Source organism: Olea europaea, chromosome 14 (genome assembly GCF_002742605.1).
Source record: "Olea europaea var. sylvestris chromosome 14, O_europaea_v1, whole genome shotgun sequence".
NCBI classification, from domain to species: domain Eukaryota; kingdom Viridiplantae; phylum Streptophyta; class Magnoliopsida; order Lamiales; family Oleaceae; genus Olea; species Olea europaea.
The window spans coordinates 5,709,244-5,729,766 of record NC_036250.1 but is presented as its reverse complement, the minus strand read 5'-3'; the positions used below and the strand labels follow the sequence as shown (position 1 = coordinate 5,729,766).

Sequence of the window (20,523 nt, the reverse complement as noted above, 5' to 3'; positions counted from 1 at the left end):
TTTATTAAAGTAGTGATAAAGGGCTACTTTAGTCACCATCACTTTTCCGTTTTTGATTCAAAAAATTCTGCAGGGAATTCTTCATCATTAAAGGATGCTTGACTCATATCTTCAACTACACAGTATTCACAATGGTGATCACTGTAATTCCAAAGTAATTTGCATAATTCTTTAACCATATCTTCTGATCCATGCACTTGGTTGGAAATAATTGCAGATAATAAATGGTCGAGATAACAAATATCTTCTTCCTTGGTAGCCACCCTTGCATTGAAATAGATAATATGATTTTCAGATGGATAAACCCATATTTTTTCTTTTTCAGTGATTATCTGAGTTACATGTTCAAATATCTCTTTGTACCCTTTTGCTCTTCTGTAGGGCATCATATTTAGAATATCTTGATAATTTTTGCTAGGATATATACAAAGTATATTTCCTATTTCAAAACAATTTCGAACCCAGTTGGCTGGTGCTCCTGGATAAAAATTTATCTTGTTGTATTTTGAATAGTGGAGAGTCTTCATCCACTTTCCAATCTCCAGATATCAATCTGATAAAATATTAAAAATAACAATAAAGAGTGTTACTTCTTCATGGTTATCTTTTCTGGGAATTTTTGCTTCATGACATATTTTGACAATATCTTTTGGATCTATCCTTTCAATAGAAAGTTTAGATTGAGTTTGGCTCTGTGAAGAGCTACCTTCTCTTTTGATATCTTGAATATCTTTATTACCAGTAATAGGTTCAAGTTTTCCTTGTGAAGGGGTTCCTATTACCTTCTTTTCTTTCCCTTTATCCTCGGGGAGAGCGCTAGTATTCACAAGTCCCTGTGAAGGGATACTAGACTTGGTACAAGTGATTCCTGCCTCAAGGACTATATTTTTGCCTCGAAGGCTATCTTGGATATTTTGAATTTGTGTTTCCAAATAGGAAACTTTTATCTCAAGTATGTGGACTTTTGTCCTTAATTGTTCCAGCTCCATCCCTGCTAAGATAATCAGGAAGAAAGTTAGTTTAACCTTTCATGTATTCTATATCAAATTTGAAATATGAGAACCATATTTGTATCCTAATAATATATCTATTGATAATAGATGGATCAACATTATTTTTCAAAAATACTTTAACTTGAGTATTATCAGTTCTAATCAAGAACTTCTTTGGTAATAGATAATCCTCATATTTCTGAACTCCTCTTTTCACAGCAATGAGTTCTTTTCTATTTGTCTCATATCTTGTTTCTACTTCTTTGAATGTTCCTGATGTATAACATGCAAGTATTTTAGGACAAGAACAATCTTTTTCACATTTATACACTTTATGATTCTTTTTCACCTTTAACATTGCTCCCATGTAATGATCTGAAGCATCAATTTCAAGGATAAAGAAATCTTCTTCTGTGGTATTACAAGTTTGGGCAATACCTTTAACTCTTCTTTAACTTTCCTTATATTTTCACAATCTTGTTCTTCCCAAGACCACATAATATTTTTTCTCAACTTTGGAATAAAATAATTTTTTAATTTGGCACAATTTTCAATGAATCCTTCAGCATAATTTAATATACCAAGAAAATTTTGTAATTTTTTCTATCTTTGATTTCTTCAGGAAACTCTTGAAGTTTTTCTCCAATATGAGATTGCAATTGCAATTCTCCTTCTTTTATAAATAATCCTAAAAATTTTATCTCTGTTCTAGCTATCTCAACTTTCTTTTGAGAAAGTGTAATACCATATTTTTTCATAATATAACAAAATTTCTCAAGATATTCGATATGTTCATCAATATTATTAGAATGAATAAGTAAATCATCTACATATGCAATACAGAAATGAGTAATTGGTTTGATTACCTCATCTATTCTCCTTTGGAATATATGTGGTGCATTTTTCAACCCAAATGGCATTACATTCCATTCGTATTGTCCTAAAGGATTGGGGGTACTAAATGCAGTTAGTGGTTTACTTTCTTCTGTAAGCATGATTTGCCAAAACCCTGACTTACAATCAAATTTTGAAAATATCTTTTTGTTCTGTACTTGTTTAATAAGGGTGTCCTTATTTGGCAAGTAGTATCCATCAAATTTAGTAACTTCATTTAATTTCTTGTAATTTATCACCATTCTGACTTTTCCTCTTTTTATTTCACTATACTTTATAACCATAAAGGCTGGGCTGCTATGTGGACTTTTACTAGGCCTAATTAGCTTGGCTTCTAGCAATTCTTTTATCTGGTCTTTAAATTCTTTTTGGTCATCAACATTATATTTCATGGGTTTGACTCTAACAATAGTGTCTGGATTAGTTAATTCTATCTTTGCCTTTATTTTATCAGTATTCCATTTTTCTAAAGGATTTTCAAAATATGTTTTAGAAATTTCTTTTTTCAATTTTTATAATCTATTTTCTGTTGTCATTTTTAAGACTGTAACTGGTTTAAATTTTTCTGTACTCCAACATCCATCACGCTGGGTTGAGGAACTTTGATGGTTTATATCTGTATATGCTATCGTAACAGTTTTATTTATTTTTTGTGTAAATATTTTATGTGCACAAGGTGTTGTGAACATATACTTATCAATATATTGTGTAAATGATACATATTTTAATAGGAAATTTTGTCCTAATAAAATATCACATCCAATTGTGGTTGACATGTATATTGTATCAACAAATACTTCTCTAAAGGAAATTAGAAAAGGTACTTGCGTAGCATATTTGCTATATAATACCTTATTTCCTCCTGCTGTTGTAGCGGTGACTATCTTCTTTGAATTGTATATCCAGTATTCAGATGGTAGTACATTTGGTAAGCATAAGCTTATTGTACTTTCTGTATCTAAGTAAGCATGAAATTTAATTCTACAATAGCTTTTTATATTAAGTGTGATTTCAATAAATGGACTCATGGGGTTAGTACTTATTACTCTTTCCATGATAACAATGATTTCATATTTTCATCTATTCTTGATATGATGATTGGGTTATCATCAACTGTTATTTTTAAATATCTTTGACAAATTTTATAAGGACTATATTTCTCAAGAAAGTTCATTCCTAGTAGAATAGGTGAACAATCTACTCCATATAATTCATCTTTATATAGAATTATTTTTTTAGTATATTCTTTCTGATCCTCTCCTATAAGTATAAGAGGAAACTTAACATATTTTCTTAATTCAAGATTATTTCCTAAATAATCTTTAAATATGTATGGTTCTGGTATTTCAAAGTCTCTTAAATGACTAACAAATTTAGCATTTACATGACTTTTATCTGCTCCAATATCTATGAGGACAAGAAGATTCTTCTTGTATCCTTCTTGGTTTACATATCTTGTCTTAATGTAATATTGCGAATTTGATGGTTCAGCAATACTTAGATTCTTAAGTCTGCTAATCCTAGAGTCTTGTCTAGAGGGAAATCTTGCAATAAAATTATCTCCTTCTAAGCCGACACTATTTCTCCTTATTAATTTTACTTCGGAATTAATTTCTCTAACTTGTTTGTGGAAGTCAAGCATTATTTGTTCTGGTATAGTGACTTCATGTTCTTGGTATTTTCTAGGAGGAATATATTATGCTAATTCCTCAAAATCTTTATATATGATAATATTATCAGTTATCTTCCTTAGATTGTTATGATGGCTAGTACTAAAAGCAAAAATTGATTTTATGCTTATACTAATAGCCTTACTTCTTCTTAACATTTTCAAGTTTCCAATTCTATAATATAGATTAAAACTTTGGTCAATATTTTTATCATTTAATGATATTGCATAATTTGGCTTTACTGTAAATATTATATTTTGATAGACTAAGTTTCCTACAACTGTTCCTATTAGAACATCTATAGGATCTTGTAAGATTCTATTGTCCATACAATAGATTTCAATTGGTATATTCATACATTCTCTAAAGAATTATTTTACCATTATCTGGACTCCTCCTAATTCAATACATTTCATTTTATTTCTTACATTCTGGAATTTTGGATAATTTTTGTTTTACCCATTCTTTTGTAATTATAGGAATTCTTGTTTTTCCTATAGTATCTTTTATATTGATAGACATTTCTTTATAATTCATACTTACAATTGTTTTATTTACTCTTGGTAAAATTTCTAAGAATTTTTGATGGAATACATCTTTTTCTTGTAGGTCTAGTATTTTCTTAGTGATTCCTGTATATTTTGTAATATCAAAGGTGATCTCTTGATTTATATCTTCTATAGAATCTTCAACTTCTTCAGTTTTCTCTATTTCTATTTCTGATTGTTGTATCTCCTGATTTATATATACTATCTCCTCGTAATCTTCTTCTGATGAGGATGTTTCTAATTCATAAATGCTACTGCATTCACTACTTAGATCTTCAAAATATTCAATTGGTTCTATATCACTATCTTCTTGAAATTTTTCATAAATTCTAAAAGTCTTTATATTTTATCTATAATTCTTTTTAGGACATTGAGGGGCAATTTGTCCTTCTTCATTACAAATAAAACATCTACATTTTTTAATGTTCCTTGGTTTAAATTTCTTATTCCAATTTCTTTTCTTAAAATATTTTTTATGTGGTTTAAAATTCCTTTTTTTGAAATTTTTGTAGTTTTTGAATTTTCTTTTGTATTTCTTATATGGTTTATATTTCTTCTTATGGCATCCAAATTGTTCAATTTGGCCATTATCTTTGTAACAACATAATGAATTCTTTCTTATTTTATATGCCTTTTTATTTTCTAAAGCCTCTCTACACTATATACCTATAATTCTTTTTGTAAATTCAATTCTACTTCCAAAACTATCTATTTCTACTCCTTCCTCTTCTCCTAGAGGTAGTAATTTTTCATATTCTTTTGATAACTTAATTTCCCATGGGAATGATAACTTAGTAAAATAAGATCTTAATATAGGTTTATTTTCCTGATAATCTCCTTGGTTTAGTATATAGTATATTTCTTCGAATTTACATGTGTATCTTTCTAGTTCACGCATATCACATATCCTTAAATTTTCTACTGCTATCATTCCTTGATTATATTCATCTTGTCTTCTTTCTTCATCATTAGAAGTATATCTATCTCCTAAAAATTCTGTTCTTAAAATTTTTTCAAATCTTTTTAATATTTTCTGAATATTTTGTTCATTTAAAGAATTTCTATTATCTAATATTTCAGTCCTACTTGCTCCATATTTTACCCTTCCTTTAATGGTTTCTGGTAATTTTCTCTACCATTCAGAAACAATTTCTCTGAATGTATGTTCTATAAATCCAAAAACTGTATATGTTTTCCATTTATTAAATTGTATTGCTAAATCTGTACTTTTCATCCATGTTTTAATAGCTTTATTTTTATCTACACAGTCTAGATCTAACCATATCCCTATTGTATGGATTGGTTCATTATAAGATTTCATTGGGTTTATTTCTTTTATGGACTGTTTTCTTACATTTCCAGTGTATCTTTTCTGTGTTTTTCTATATTGGTTAATACCATCCTTAAGTGGTATTGTAGTACCATAAGGATAATCTTGTTCTTCATCACTACTGAATTCTACTTTTATATTCTGACTTGAAGATGGATTAGTATTCATCTTTGTATTTTCCATTTTTTCAGTTAATTCTTCTAACTTTTTTTTTTTATATTCTTCATACTCTTCTCCTGTAGATTCTAAGAATTTTTGTTCTATTTCTTCTACATCTGTAATCATATATTGTTTTTCTTCATATTTTTTCCCTTTATCATTTTCTTTTTGTGTTATCCTAAAATTTTGAGGTGGATTAATTATAATCCTATCTTTTCCTTTGAGACTTTTATCTAAAAGAGCATTTCCAACTTGCAGATTATGTTCTAAATATTCTAATCTTTTATGTATATCTCCAAAATTTTCATTTGTAGTATTTTTAGGTAAATAGGGATAACTAGGTTTTTTTATGTTTATCAACTTTTTTCAAAAATTCTTCAATTATATTTTCTTCATCTACTATATTATTCATTATTTTTGGTTCGTAGCCTGGCTTTGATACCATTTCGTCGGAGTGTGCAGCGGAGGGGTTAATATTTTTGAGCCAATTAAAATCTTCATAAGTATTTAANCATCCAATTGTGGTTGACATGTATATTGTATCAACAAATACTTCTCTAAAGGAAATTAGAAAAGGTACTTGCGTAGCATATTTTCTATATAATACCTTATTTCCTCCTGCTGTTGTAGCGGTGACTATTTTCTTTGAATTGTATATCCAGTATTCAGATGGTAGTACATTTGGTAAGCATAAACTTATTGTACTTTCTGTATCTAAGTAAGCATGAAATTTAATTCTACAATAGCTTTTTATATTAAGTGTGATTTCAATATATGGACTCATGGGGTTAGTACTTATTACTCTTTCCATGATAACAATGATTTCATATTTTCATCTATTCTTGATATGATGATTGAGTTATCATCAACTGTTATTTTTAAATATCTTTGACAAATTTTATAAGGACTATATTTCTCAAGAAAGTTCATTCCTAGTAGAATAGGTGAACAATCTACTCCATATAATTCATCTTTATATAGAATTATTTTTTTAGTATATTCTTTCTGATCCTCTCCTATAAGTATAAGAGGAAACTTAACATATTTTCTTAATTCAAGATTATTTCCTAAATAATCTTTAAATATGTATGGTTCTGGTATTTCAAAGTCTATTAAATGACTAAGAAATTTAGCATTTACATGACTTTTATCTGCTCCAATATCTATGAGGACAAGAAGATTCTTCTTGTATCCTTCTTGGTTTACATATCTTGTCTTAATGTAATATTGCGAATTTAATGGTTCAGCAATACTTAGATTCTTAAGTTTGCTAATCCTAGAGTCTTGTCTAGAGGAAAATCTTGCAATAAAATTATCTCCTTCTAAGCCGACACTATTTCTCCTTATTAATTTTACTTCGGAATTAATTTCTCTAACTTGTTTGTGGAAGTCAAGCATTATTTGTTCTGGTATAGTGACTTCATGTTCTTGGTATTTTCTAGGAGGAATATATTATGCTAATTCCTCAAAATCTTTATATATGATAATATTATGAGTTATCTTCTTTAGATTGTTATGATGGCTAGTACTAAAAGCAAAAAATGATTTTATGCTTATACTAATAGCCTTACTTTTTCTTAACATTTTCAAGTTTCTAATTCTATAATATAGATTAAAAATTTGGTCAATATTTTTATCATTTAATGATATTGCATAATTTGGCTTTACTGTAAATATTATATTTTGATAGACTAAGTTTCCTACAACTGTTCCTAATAGAGCATCTATAGGATCTTGTAAGATTCTATTGTCCATACAATAGATTTCAATTGGTATATTCATACATTCTCTAAAGAATCATTTTACCATTATCTGGACTCCTTCTAATTCAATACATTTCATTTTATTTCTTACCTTCTGGAATTTTGGATAATTTTTGTTTTACCCATTCTTTTGTAATTATAGGAATTCTTGCTTTTCCTATAGTATCTTTTATATTGATAGACATTTCTTTATAATTCATACTTACAATTGTTTTATTTACTCTTGGTAAAATTTCTAAGAATTCTTGATGGAATACATCTTTTTCTTGTAGGTCTAGTATTTTCTTAGTGATTCCTGTATATTTTGTAATATCAAAGGTGATCTCTTGATTTATACCTTCTATAGAATCTTCAACTTCTTCAATTGTCTCTATTTCTGATTGTTGTATCTCCTGATTCATATATACTATCTCCTCGTAATCTTCTTCTGATGAGGATGTTTCTAATTCATAAATGCTACTGCATTCACTACTTAGATCTTCAAAATATTCAATTGGTTCTATATCACTATCTTCTTGGAATTTTTCATAAATTCTAAAAGTCTTTATATTTTATCTATAATTCTTTTTAGGACATTGAGGGGCAATTTGTCCTTCTTCATTACAAATAAAACATCTACATTTTTTAATGTTCCTTGGTTTAAATTTCTTATTCCAATTTCTTTTCTTAAAATATTTTTTATGTGGTTTAAAATTCCTTTTCTTGAAATTTTTGTAGTTTTTGAATTTTCTTTTGTATTTCTTATATGGTTTATATTTCTTCTTATGACATCCAAATTGTTCAATTTTGCCATTATCTTTGTAACAACATAATGAATTCTTTCTTATTTTATATGCCTTTTTATTTTCTAAAGCCTCTCTACACTATATACCTATAATTCTTTTTGTAAATTCAATTCTACTTCCAAAACTATCTATTTCTACTCATTCCTTTTCTCCTAGAGGTAGTAATTTTTCATATTCTTTTGATAACTTAATTCCTCATGGGAATGATAACTTAGTAAAATAAGATCTTAATATAGGTTTATTTTCCTGATAATCTCCTTAGTTTAGTATATAGTATATTTCTTCGAATTTACATGTGTATCTTTCTAGTTCACGCATATCACATATCCTTAAATTTTCTATTGCTATCATTCCTTAATTATATTCATCTTGTCTTCTTTCTTCATCATTAGAAGTATATCTATCTCCTAAAAATTCTGTTCTTAAAATTTTTTCAAATCTTTTTAATATTTTCTGAATATTTTGTTCATTTAAAGAATTTCTATTATCTAATATTTCAGTCCTACTTGCTCCATATTTTACCCTTCCTTTAATGGTTTCTGGTAATTTTCTCCACCATTCAGAAACAATTCCTCTGAATGTATGTTCTATAAATCCAAAAGTTGTATATGTTTTCCATTTATTAAATTGTATTGCTAAATCTGTACTTTTCATCCATGTTTTAATAGCTTTATTTTTATCTACACAGTCTAGATCTAACCATATCCCTATTGTATGGATTGGTTCATTATAAGATTTCATTGGGTTTATTTCTTTTATGGACTGTTTTCTTACATTTCCAGTGTATCTTTTCTGTATTTTTCTATATTGGTTAATACCATCCTTAAGTGGTATTGTAGTACCATAAGGATAATCTTGTTCTTCATCACTACTGAATTCTACTTTTAAATTCTGACTTGAAGATGGATTAGTATTTATCTTTGTATTTTCCATTTTTTCAGTTAATTCTTCTAACTTTTTTTTATATTCTTCATACTCTTCTCCTGTATATTCTAAGAATTTTTGTTCTATTTCTTCTACATCTGTAATCATATATTGTTTTTCTTCATATTTTTTCCCTTTATCATTTTCTTTTTGTGTTATCCTAAAATTTTGAGGTAGATTAATTATAATCCTATCTTTTCCTTTGAGACTTTTATCTAAAAGAGCATTTCCAACTTGCAGATTATGTTCTAAATATTCTAATCTTTTATGTATATCTCCAAAATTTTCATTTGTAGTGTTTTTAGGTAAATAGGGATAATTAGGTTTTTTATGTTTATCAACTTTTTTCAAAAATTCTTCAATTATATTTTCTTCATCTACTATATTATTCATTATTTTTGGTTCGTAGCCTGGCTTTGATACCATTTCGTCGGAGTGTGCAGCGAAGGGGTTAATATTTTTGAGCCAATTAAAATCTTCATAAGTATTTAAAATATCACAATAGAATTTATAAAATTCACTATTTTTTATTAATACTTTTTCTTCAATAATTATATTTAGTTCTTTAATTCTTCTTCTCAAATTAAGAATTAGTTTATATATATCATTTTCTGTTTTGATTGTATTATTATCTATAGAAACATTTTTATTTTTTAATTTTGGATCTAAATATTCTGTAAAGAATCCTTTCAGATTTTCTTCTAAATAATTTAATTCATTTTCTGTTGCATTTTTTAGGTCAATAAAATTTTGTATAATATTTGGGATTAATTTTATTAAAGATTTTTGATCTATATTTCTTTGAAAACGTAATTGAAAGTTTTTATACATTGTAGTGGCTTTGGTTGCAATTTTTCAATGAGGGGTATTTTTGGAAAGATAATTATCCAAAGGCTATTCTTCAAATATTTTTATTTCTTGGTCTAATCTTATAATCCTTTCTTCTATTTAGGCTCTTAAGAGGTAATTCCTCGTCAAATATCAAGCGTAGATAAAAATCAAAATTTTAATTAATTTTAATAAAAATTAATGTGAAAATGTATTGTTTAATTTTTATACGTCTTGTAAATTATATAATTAAAATCAATTGTGAATTTAATTTAAATTTTAATTAATTTTTTAAAATGAATTAAAAATGAGCCAATTCTATTTTTATTTTTATTTTTTATTTTTTTTGTCTCGTGAGCTTTTTCTTATTTTGGGAAACTTTCACCATTGGTTCTCAGTCTTTAGCGCTCGTAGCAACTTCATCCTAGATCTTTAAAAGAGGCAAAAAAAAAAACAAAAAAAAAAACTGATATGGGCATTTCTTTAAAATGACAAGTTTTTATTAAGAAAACATATCAAGAATATGGAATCATATCATTCCCTTTTAGTCAAAATGGCTTCTCTTTGATTCTTATGTAGAAGCAATCTCCACACCAAAACACCATTTTGCACCAAATTTTGGTGCAAAGTCACTCCAATGTGCATCAAATGGTGCAAAAATGGTTAAATACAATTTTGCTCTTACTATCACTTTGTAAAAAAATTGATTAAGAGTATTTGAGTCTATTTTTGTTATACAATTTTTAATACAATAAATTGTTATTATTGTTGTTGTTGTTATTTGTAATAAATTTTACTGATTTAATTAATAATAGTTATGAAATTAATTAAAATAAGAGTACTCAAGAAATTTGAGAGAGTAACAAATACGATCATTTAAAGTTAGCACGAAATCAAGGATAAATATGCTCGCATTGTACTTCGAAATGCATTAATTGACCATTTGCGGGATGGAATACGAATTTCATGAATTATATTATAGCACTATTTCGATTTCGTAATATCTTAATGTTGGGATTCAAAATGCATTGCATTAAATTTTAATGACATGATTTAATATTTTTTTTATTTGTGATGTTTTCTATTAATTGTGTAATATTTTTTTAAAAAACTTTAATGAATTTAGAGCTATTTGAGCCCAAATTTATCATAAGAATGCATTTTATAATAGTAAATTGATGAAAAACGTGTAGTTAAAAATTAAGGAAAAAGTTTGAATTTACACGTATTATTATTTTATTGAAGATCGTATGATTGAAAAAAAAATAGAGAGAAAAATGTATTTTCAAATTAATGTGGATCAAAGAAGGGCTTGAGATTTTCACAATTTAACACAATTATTTATTTAGTAATTATATAGTTGTAAAATAAATAAATAAATTATTAAAATTAAAAAAATGATTTTTAGTTTGGTACAAATTTGATGCAAAAAATGTGTAAAACTTACTTCAAATTTTGGTGCAATTTTGGAGATGGCTATAATATGTTTGATTGAAAAAAATTTCAATGGAAAATGGTCTTTTAATTTCAACTTTTTGAGTGTTTGATTGGCTTTTTTTCATGAAAGTATTTTTCAACCTTTGAAAATATACCTGGGGAATTTCTTGCTCAAGCTTCTGGATCTGGGAAGGAACTGTTCGCTACTACTACATACGATGCGTTTTCCTTTTTTTTTTAGAAAAAACATTTTCTTTGAGATGTGGGTTTTTGTTTCTTCAAAATAAGAAAAAACATTTTCTTTTTTAGGAAATATTTTACAGGTCAATCAGACACACCATAAGCGAAGACTTTCATCCTGATCCAAGAGCACTTTTCATGAGTTTTAATAGCTACATCATTCACAATTGCTATAATTGATTCCTTGGAATATGAAGAACCTGAAAGCTTACTTACTTCCTCTAGTAAAGAGGAAGAATCAAGTGTGATTTGAGTGAAATCGAAAAATCAATGGAAAAGTAAAACTTCACCTATTAGAGCCCGAAAACAAAAATAGACGGCATAGACACCTAGTCACCCACCATCCTCAACCCCCGTCTAGGGATGGCATGATTTCTCGTCTTCACTCTATCTCAACTAGGGTGGGAATTCTTCAATTAGTTGGGAAATTTAGACAAGAGTTCCCCGTACCTGCCCCAATTATTTTACCCCAGTCCAACCCCATTATCAAAGATTTAAAACCAACATGTACCTATCAAACCCCTAGTTCGAAGATGCTCCCAAAGGTTAAAATTGGTTAAGCCTTTGACTACAATATAAACTTGTATTTTTAGATTAGCGTCCCTTATGAACCTCCTTGATAATTACTCGTCAAATAGGAGGCATGACATAGTTTTGTATATCTTTCTTTTCTACATTCGTAATTTTATTATTGGCCAATGATGTGATCAACATGACTCAACGCTGGTGGACGGTGGCAAGGTGTGAGATTAGAAGTAAGGTTGGGTTGGGTTGGATGCAACCCTTGGGGAGGAGTCATGATTTTATAAAATTTCCCACTTCTTTCTTATCATTACCTTCTTTCAATTTTGTGTTTTTGTTTATTGGAGTGTAATGGCAATTTTGTCCTTTTAAGCCATACTAATGAAATTTTTATATAAAACTCGTACAATATGATAAACTTGATTATTGATTAAAGAGTGAAGTTGTAACCAAAAAAAGTTGAAGCACATGATTATAAAAACGGTCAATGGTTGAGGTCGGTTCAAGGCTTAGTGTCTAGACTTCTAAACCTAGTATCCCTTTTTTATTTTCATTATTTTTAAAATACATTTTTTTTCTTTTCAACTACACATTTTTTAATAAAATAATATTACACACAAATTTAAAAAAATTTATTTTTTTAGTTATACATTCTCTATCAATCTACTGCTCCAAAAGGCATATAATATAATTCTTAAATTATTCAAAAAGAGGGATATAATGGTCAATTGAATATATCCAAAAAAGAAGAGTGTTTGAAAAGTAATTTTCCAATTACATTATCACGCGTGTTACCAATGATTCATTTCGCTGCTATCGTCTTCTACGTGCTAGATATAAGGTCATCTCCAGCGTTGCATCAAAAATTGAATCAAATCTTGCATCAAACTAAAATTCATTTTCAATCATTACACCAAATGAACAGTGTTTAACCATTTTATTCTCTTTTTTATTCTTAATAATTTATTTATTTGAAATATTATTTATTTAATTATTTTATAAATACATAAATTACTGAATAAATAATTACGTTAAACTAAAGAAAAAATTAAATTCATTAATTATTTTAATATATTTCGTGTTAACTTTAAGAAATAATCGTGTTTATTATATTTTAAATTTTTTCTTCTTTTAATTAATTAATTAATTATTTATTATTTTTTACATTTAAAATTTATTTTAAATGCAAATAAATAATAATAATAATAATAATAATAATAATAATAATAATAATTTGTTGTATTAAAAAATATAGTACAAATGATATAAATACCCTTAATCAATTGATTTGGGAAATGAAAAGAAATGGTAAAAATGACTTTGGACACTTTGCATCAAAATGGTGCAAATTGAATGGAAAATTCTGCTCAAACACCTCAGCCCTTATCACAGGGGCCTGTCCAAGGCCCTCTCTTGTAAGTGTGGTGTTTCTCAAACTGAATAGTGTTGCACCATAATGGTGCAAAGAATAGTGTCACGTTGGAGTTATTTTGCACCAATAAATGGTGCATTTTGGTGTTTTGGGATGTATTGGAGATGGCTTGAAAATGAATGATGCAATTTCGACACTCTTTTCTAATGGCTTCCTTCTTTGTCCTCTTTCTCTTCATTGTAATGCTATTATCTTCTCCATTTTCTTTCATAGAATTCACCATAGAATCCCTTACTGATGATCCTTTGATCCGATAAATTGTATCGGATAGCTTATCATTTGTTACACGCTGAGCATCATTTCTCCCTCTACAAGACCAAGTATAGCAAAACATACACCACCCAAGAGGAGCACGATTACAAATTTTTGGTGTTCAAGGATAATCTGCACAGTTTCAAGCACCACCAGCTACTGACCCCTCAACTGTCCATGTTGTCACCAAATTCTCCGACCTGACACCCTCTGAGTTCCGAATATCACACATGGGGCTCCACAAGCGTTGTCGCAAGCTCCTCGTTGATGCGCGAGAGGCCCATATTTTTCGACCAATGATTTGTCGATGGATTTTAAGCGGCGCGACCAGGGCGCCGTCATTGGCGTTAGATCAAGATTTTAGTTCTCTTTCTTTTCTGTTACGTAGAAATGGAATGCACATTCTAAATATGCTTGTCTAAGTTTAAAAAGTTAACCTATAAGCAAGGTCACTTGCAATTAAATAAGTAAATTTTAAACAATTCCCAAACAAACAGTTAAACAAGACAATACATATGGATGTAATCATCGATGTTTTTGTAACAGGGATCCTGTGGATCATTTCGTACAATTGGAGCACGAGAAAGCGTACCATTTTTAGCGACTGGAGAGCTATTCGACCTCAGTGAACAGCAGCTAGTGGATTGTGATCATGAGGTTTGCAAGTTGCATTATTAAGTTTTGGAAAATATTGCTACAAGTTTGGATCCTCTATTATGTTCTGGTCTTAATCTTAAGATGAGCATTTGCTCTGCTCGTTGCTATAGTGATGGTTTCGATATTTTCCATTTACACCACATGGAATTAATACCAATTTGGATAAGCAATATTGTTTTTTTCACTTTTGACATGTAATGCAGAGAAGCTTACTTGCAAATGTTACACTATATAAAAGACCTTTATGTTAATTACTATGTTATCAATACTTTTCATCCATTAAACTGGTTATTAGTATTTAAATTTTTACGACAGTGATTATTTAAAATCTGGAGTAAAATTTATCGTATTTTTATCATTTTCTCACCATGAAAAGTGATTCATCATATGCTACATTAGACAATGCATTGTCATCCTAATTTACCCTCCCGTAGATATTCAGATAAGATCTTGCATGCATAAGCCTGAATCGCTTATGGATTAACACATTACAAGAATAGGTTAAGGCTTATCACCTATGAACTTAAGGTCGACTCTGTGAATCTTATTTTGCAGTTGTGTTTGATCCATGTCTTCTGATATGCTAAAACACATTGTGAAAACTGCACTGTGCATTAAATGCGAAGATTGAAAATTGATAATCTTTCTTCTTTAACCAAAATTTGTACAAAGAAGGCAGCTACTTTTGCAGTTTTGGTGGAAATTGTGGTGCTGCAATGTAAGGATTTTCACTATAAATAGAGAAGGAAGCTAATGTCAACCTCAGTATTTTGTATTATGGACTTTTATTTATGCTTTCTTTAGTGAGCTTGTACTAATGGGTTAGCCCAAGCCGTTAACTTTCAGTTTATTTATTTTCTATTTATATGGCTATAAGTGAACCTATTTTGGGGTAGAAGATGAAAGAATGAATTGATGAATTTGCTTGGTAATCAAGCCCTTCTCCCCATCCCCTGATTCTTTTTCCCTCTCTGGTTCTCTAATCCGGTCTTCTCCCCACTTCTTGATGCACTTCTGCTTAATATTTCAATCTACTTCTCTGTTGCCGTTCTTCTTGTTATGCTCCATTCTCTTATTGATTGCTATTTATTATTGGTGCATCCATTGATCCTACATCGGAAGCTGAAGAGAAATGAGTACAATTTGTAAAGGAATTGAAGCACTCAGTTATCTGCTAAAGAGAAAAATAGTGACTGAAGAGATACATAAAATTATAGAGAGAAATATATTAATTTATCTTGAGTGTTTCCTACATAGTTTCTCGTATTACAAGAGAGATTAGTTGTTATTGTCGCGGAAGCTCTCTCCAGGGATCTTCAATTCGATGTTTTTGGGTTTCAATCCAATGTACATTTCTCTACCAACAACCAATCCATCTGACTTCAATCTACAACCAATATAATTCACTTCGCTTGCTATTCAATCTTACCCACGAAGGACCAGAAATAGTAATGATTTGTAGTCACAAAGGTAAGGAGAAAACACCATAGAGGTAGGCTTTAAAGGAACCACTAATATACAAAATAAACAAGCGTTTTGGACACTTCTAGGGACCGTTTTTCACAAACTTCAAGGGAAAGCCAGGATTCTCCTTTTCTCACACACAAATCATACTAGAAAGTGGCTAGGGTTTATTCCTTATAAATATGCTATGGTTAGGCTTTTAATTGGACCATTAAGAAATGTAGACGGGCCAAGATTCAAGACATCCAAGAGCAAATACAATTGGACCGGGTGGAGCTCATGAATTTGGTTGTTGGACTTATTTCATTCATTGGCCTATGAAATAATTAACCCAAGTTAACATCATAACCTGAGATTTATTAGATATCAAAAAACCCAACAAATCTCCACCTTAATGCCCAATAAATCTGCAAGCAGTTAAAACACACAGTTATCACTTGCATAATCAAGGTAGCTATTAAAATTGGATCACAGACCTTACCTCATGTTTTCAACTTGAAACACATACTATGCCTGCTCTATGTACTCACGGGGCTAAGGTCAATAACACCCAAGTAGAAGCAAATATTCAACAGTAAATATTTAAGAGCAAATACATATGCGATGAGGATATATTATAGGAAAACACACATAGACCTTTTCAAAAAACAAGTTCACACTTAACTACCTATTAACACCAAGTTAATCAAGAAAAAAATCTCACCACACTTATCCTATCACATTCTGTGCTGCTCACACCTCAAGAATACATATCTCCTCACATTGCCTACTATGCTCACTCGACATTCCCTAACTCATGTCTAACTGACAGGTCACAATAGATCCTAAATTCACGGGATAATCATTTATCACCACATCACTTCTCCCAACCTACATAAATAATGGGTCTCCACCTAACATAAGTGATAGAATTGCCTCTCTCACACTCCATCTGATCAGGATCTCTTTATAGATAAAGAATTCTAGACATTTAATCACATACAATATACCCATAAACATCTAAACTCCACCTCACCAAAAGATATCTAACACAATGCTAATGCATCCTAAACCCACTATGCATACAAACAATCACACCAAGTAATCATGTTGTCCCAAATTCTTGCAAAAACACATTGAAATGCAGCATATCATCATGCAACAAAATTAGATAATCACATACATGTAAAAAGGATCACACTCAGATGCACATGCAATAACTAGGTTTACTCTCAATAAACCTCAATAGGGTTATTACTTGACCATAAAGCCAAATTTGCCTCACCTCTCATCTTACCCTTTTGCTTATCATTCTTCTTGGGACAGTCCATAATAAAGTGCTCGGATTTACCACAAGTGTAATACCTTCTACCACTAGACTTGTCTCATCCCTTGTTCTTTCTCTTATTACCCTCATTACTAGAGTCACTACTCAAATCGCTACCGTCCCGAGTTCTACCCAAATTTATTTGCTTAAATTTCATCTTACTCCTCATCATATGTAACTCACTACTCCTCTCATCCTCTTTTTCAGCCTTAATATCCACCTCCTTACTTCTGAGTGGGTCTATGACAATATCGGGTGTTAAAATATCCATATTATACTTAATTGCATTCTTACTTTCTCTATATGAATCAGACATGAAATTAAGCAGGAAAATAACTTTACATGTTTCAGAGACCTTTTCATTATAATTAACGATGTCTTGAAATAACTTGTTAAAAACATCCAGATTATCGTCAAGATCCTTTGAAGGATCCATTTTTTAAGCTGAAAAATCGTTCAAGCAAGTACAGCTTATTAGGAGTGAACTTAAGCAAATATAAGTCCTCCAACTTTTTCTAAAGTTCTTTTGTAGAATTAATATTTCCAACTGTTTTCAAAACAGTATCAGATAAGTGTAAGATAATTGAAGTGTATGCAAGTTCATCATACTAGTCTTTTTGTGCTTCTGTTAAGTTTGTAGGAAATTTGCCATCTATGACTTTTGAAACATTATGTTGGAACAAAATACCCTTTATCTTTTGTTGTCAAATTAAAAAATTTAATTTCTCATTAAAAATTCCAACTTCAAAATGTGAAAACATTTTTAAGAAAATAGAACAACCAAATGCATAGATAGGTCACACAAAGTTATCCTATGGTGGCAATATACACCGTTCGAGATTTTCAGGGTTTCGTAAGATTCACGATCTTAGATCAAGGGAATGTTAGAATGGGTTAAGTCCAGGTATTCTAACAGGACAATCAATGCAAACATGAAGGTATGTTAACAAAAACTTCAAATTCTCACGCAATGCAGTAAATTAAACACAAAAGCAATTACTAGTTCGCAATTAAATCCAATACTTCAAACAGAGCAAATAATTCCTACATTTCTAGCACAAGCAATGATACCTCTTCACAGTAACCACAAATCTAATATCACCCCACACGATGACGCGCTAATAGTGAAATTAAAATAGGATAAGCTAATACGTCAGAGTGGACTAATCTGAGTTCATAAATTTTGAGATGCGAATTTATCACTTTAGGACCACTACTATTCGTCCTAAAGCCTCTAGCAACTGCAACAACTAACAAATCATGATCGAGTTCCAAACGTCTGAAGAACAACTCTGTCCAGATTCTACTGCACAACCTGAAACAGAAAACTAACAACACCAAAATGTCAAAATTAATATTAGGAACAAGTTGCCTCAAGAGACCGTCGACTAGAAATGGCCCAAGCTCCCTCACGGGCTTACTAGGCTTTTTGTGTGTGGTCTTCACGTGCCACTACCACGCGCCTGACTATCGGCACCGCTTCCACCTACATGTCACGCCCGTAGTCTCCATTTTCCGTAACTCCTTCTGGATTGATCAGAAAACACAAAAATAGGGGTTAATTTTTTACAGTTTTCAGGACAGCTTCTTCGATCTGATTTCTGCCTGGTTTCAGGTTGTTTTCTGGTATATTTCAAGAGTCAAAACCACCACCTTGAAGCTTTGATACCAAATGTCGTGGAAGCTTTCTCCAAGGATCTTCAATTCGATATTTTTCGGGCTCAATCCAATGTACATTTCTCTACCAACAACCAAACCAACCAGCTCCGATCCACAACCAATATAATTCACATATGTTGCTATTCAATCTTATCCACGAAGGATAAAAAACGGTGATGATTTGTAGCCACAAAGACAAGAAGAAAACACCACAAAGCTATGCTATGAAGGAACCACTAATTACACAAAGTAAACAAACGTTTCAGACACTTCTAGGGGCCCTTTTTCACACACTTCAAGGGGCAGCCATGATTCTCCTTTTCTCACACACAAACCATGCTAGAAAGTGGCTAGAGTTTATTCCTTATGAATATGTTGGGGTTAGACTTTTAATTGGACCATTAAGAAAGGTAAACGGACCAATATTCAAGTCATCCAAGAGTAAATACAATTGGACCGGGTGGAGCTCACGAACATATTTCATTCATCAGCCTATGTTTATGAAATAATTAAACCACGTTAACATCATAGCCCGAGATTTATTGGGTATCAAAAAACCCAACAGTTATCTCCTTGTATTTAGAGAGAAGGTTATCAAAATTTTCCTACTATAGTGAAATCCTCCTATATTTGCCATGGACGTATCCTAAATTAAGCGAACTACGAAAATATGTGTCCATTTTTAGGTGCAATTTTCTCAATTTCACTTTAGTTTCAAACCAACCTTGACCACATTTTCCCTAACATATAGGGGGAGTTTCGTGTCCATACCTTTCGATCATGAGGTTCTTCTGGTTGGTGATATGGTGCTGCTGGTTATGCTCAACCTTACTGGATTATAGAGAATTCTTGGAGAGAGAATGGTTACTATAGGATTTGCAGGGGTCAAAATTATTGTGTGGTTGACTCAGTGGTCTCATCTGTGAATGCCATTCATACTAATTCTAAGTAAATCATTAGGTCCCTTACATTATCCATTTGTCATGCTAACATTTTTATCTATTCCCAACGTAAATACGAAATGCAAACATTTTTATTGTCAATGTCGACTAGGCTCTTTTAGCATTGCTTAAGCTCAATAAAATGTGATTGTACGCATGTAACGCCTGTGTTATGTCTTGTTCTTCGAATTGTCTATAGATGTGCTTTCTACTATCTTTTTGTGTTTATATTATTTTGTGCTGAATTGCCATTGTTGATTGCTTAAATACCTTCCAACTCATCAAACTTGACTTCAAGAACGCCTTTTTAGAATTTTTGCAAACGGAAATGAATAAAATCTCTAGTTTAAATCACCAAGCAAGGTTCAGTCCCAAAACTAATCTCGTTGGAATAAAATGGCAAGTTAGTGATAGAGTAACCTTAGAAGAGCAGTAATTGATTGTAATTTGACAATTTCTACTGCAGTCCCCCCATGTAATTTCTGTACTACTGTAATTCCTTTCTTACTTCATAATTGTAGAACTTGATTGGATGACCACCACATATTGTAATATCTATATATTGCACAAAATCACACCAATGAAATGTGCCTTTTCCACATCTATTAATTCTGGTGCTCCTTGAACGAGCATAGGTGTTGTCAAATTTCAATTCGATTTCTCCAGGCGGTAGAAATGACACTACGGTAGAGTAACAAATTTGGATAAAACTTAGATCAA

At 30.3% G+C, this 20,523-nt stretch overlaps 1 pseudogene; it reads left to right on the top strand.

Moving 5' to 3' along the window:
• Window positions 1-13,594: 13,594 nt before the first annotated feature.
• Window positions 13,595-14,631, top strand: LOC111409431 (annotated as a pseudogene).
• The last annotated feature ends 5,892 nt before the right edge of the window (window positions 14,632-20,523 follow it).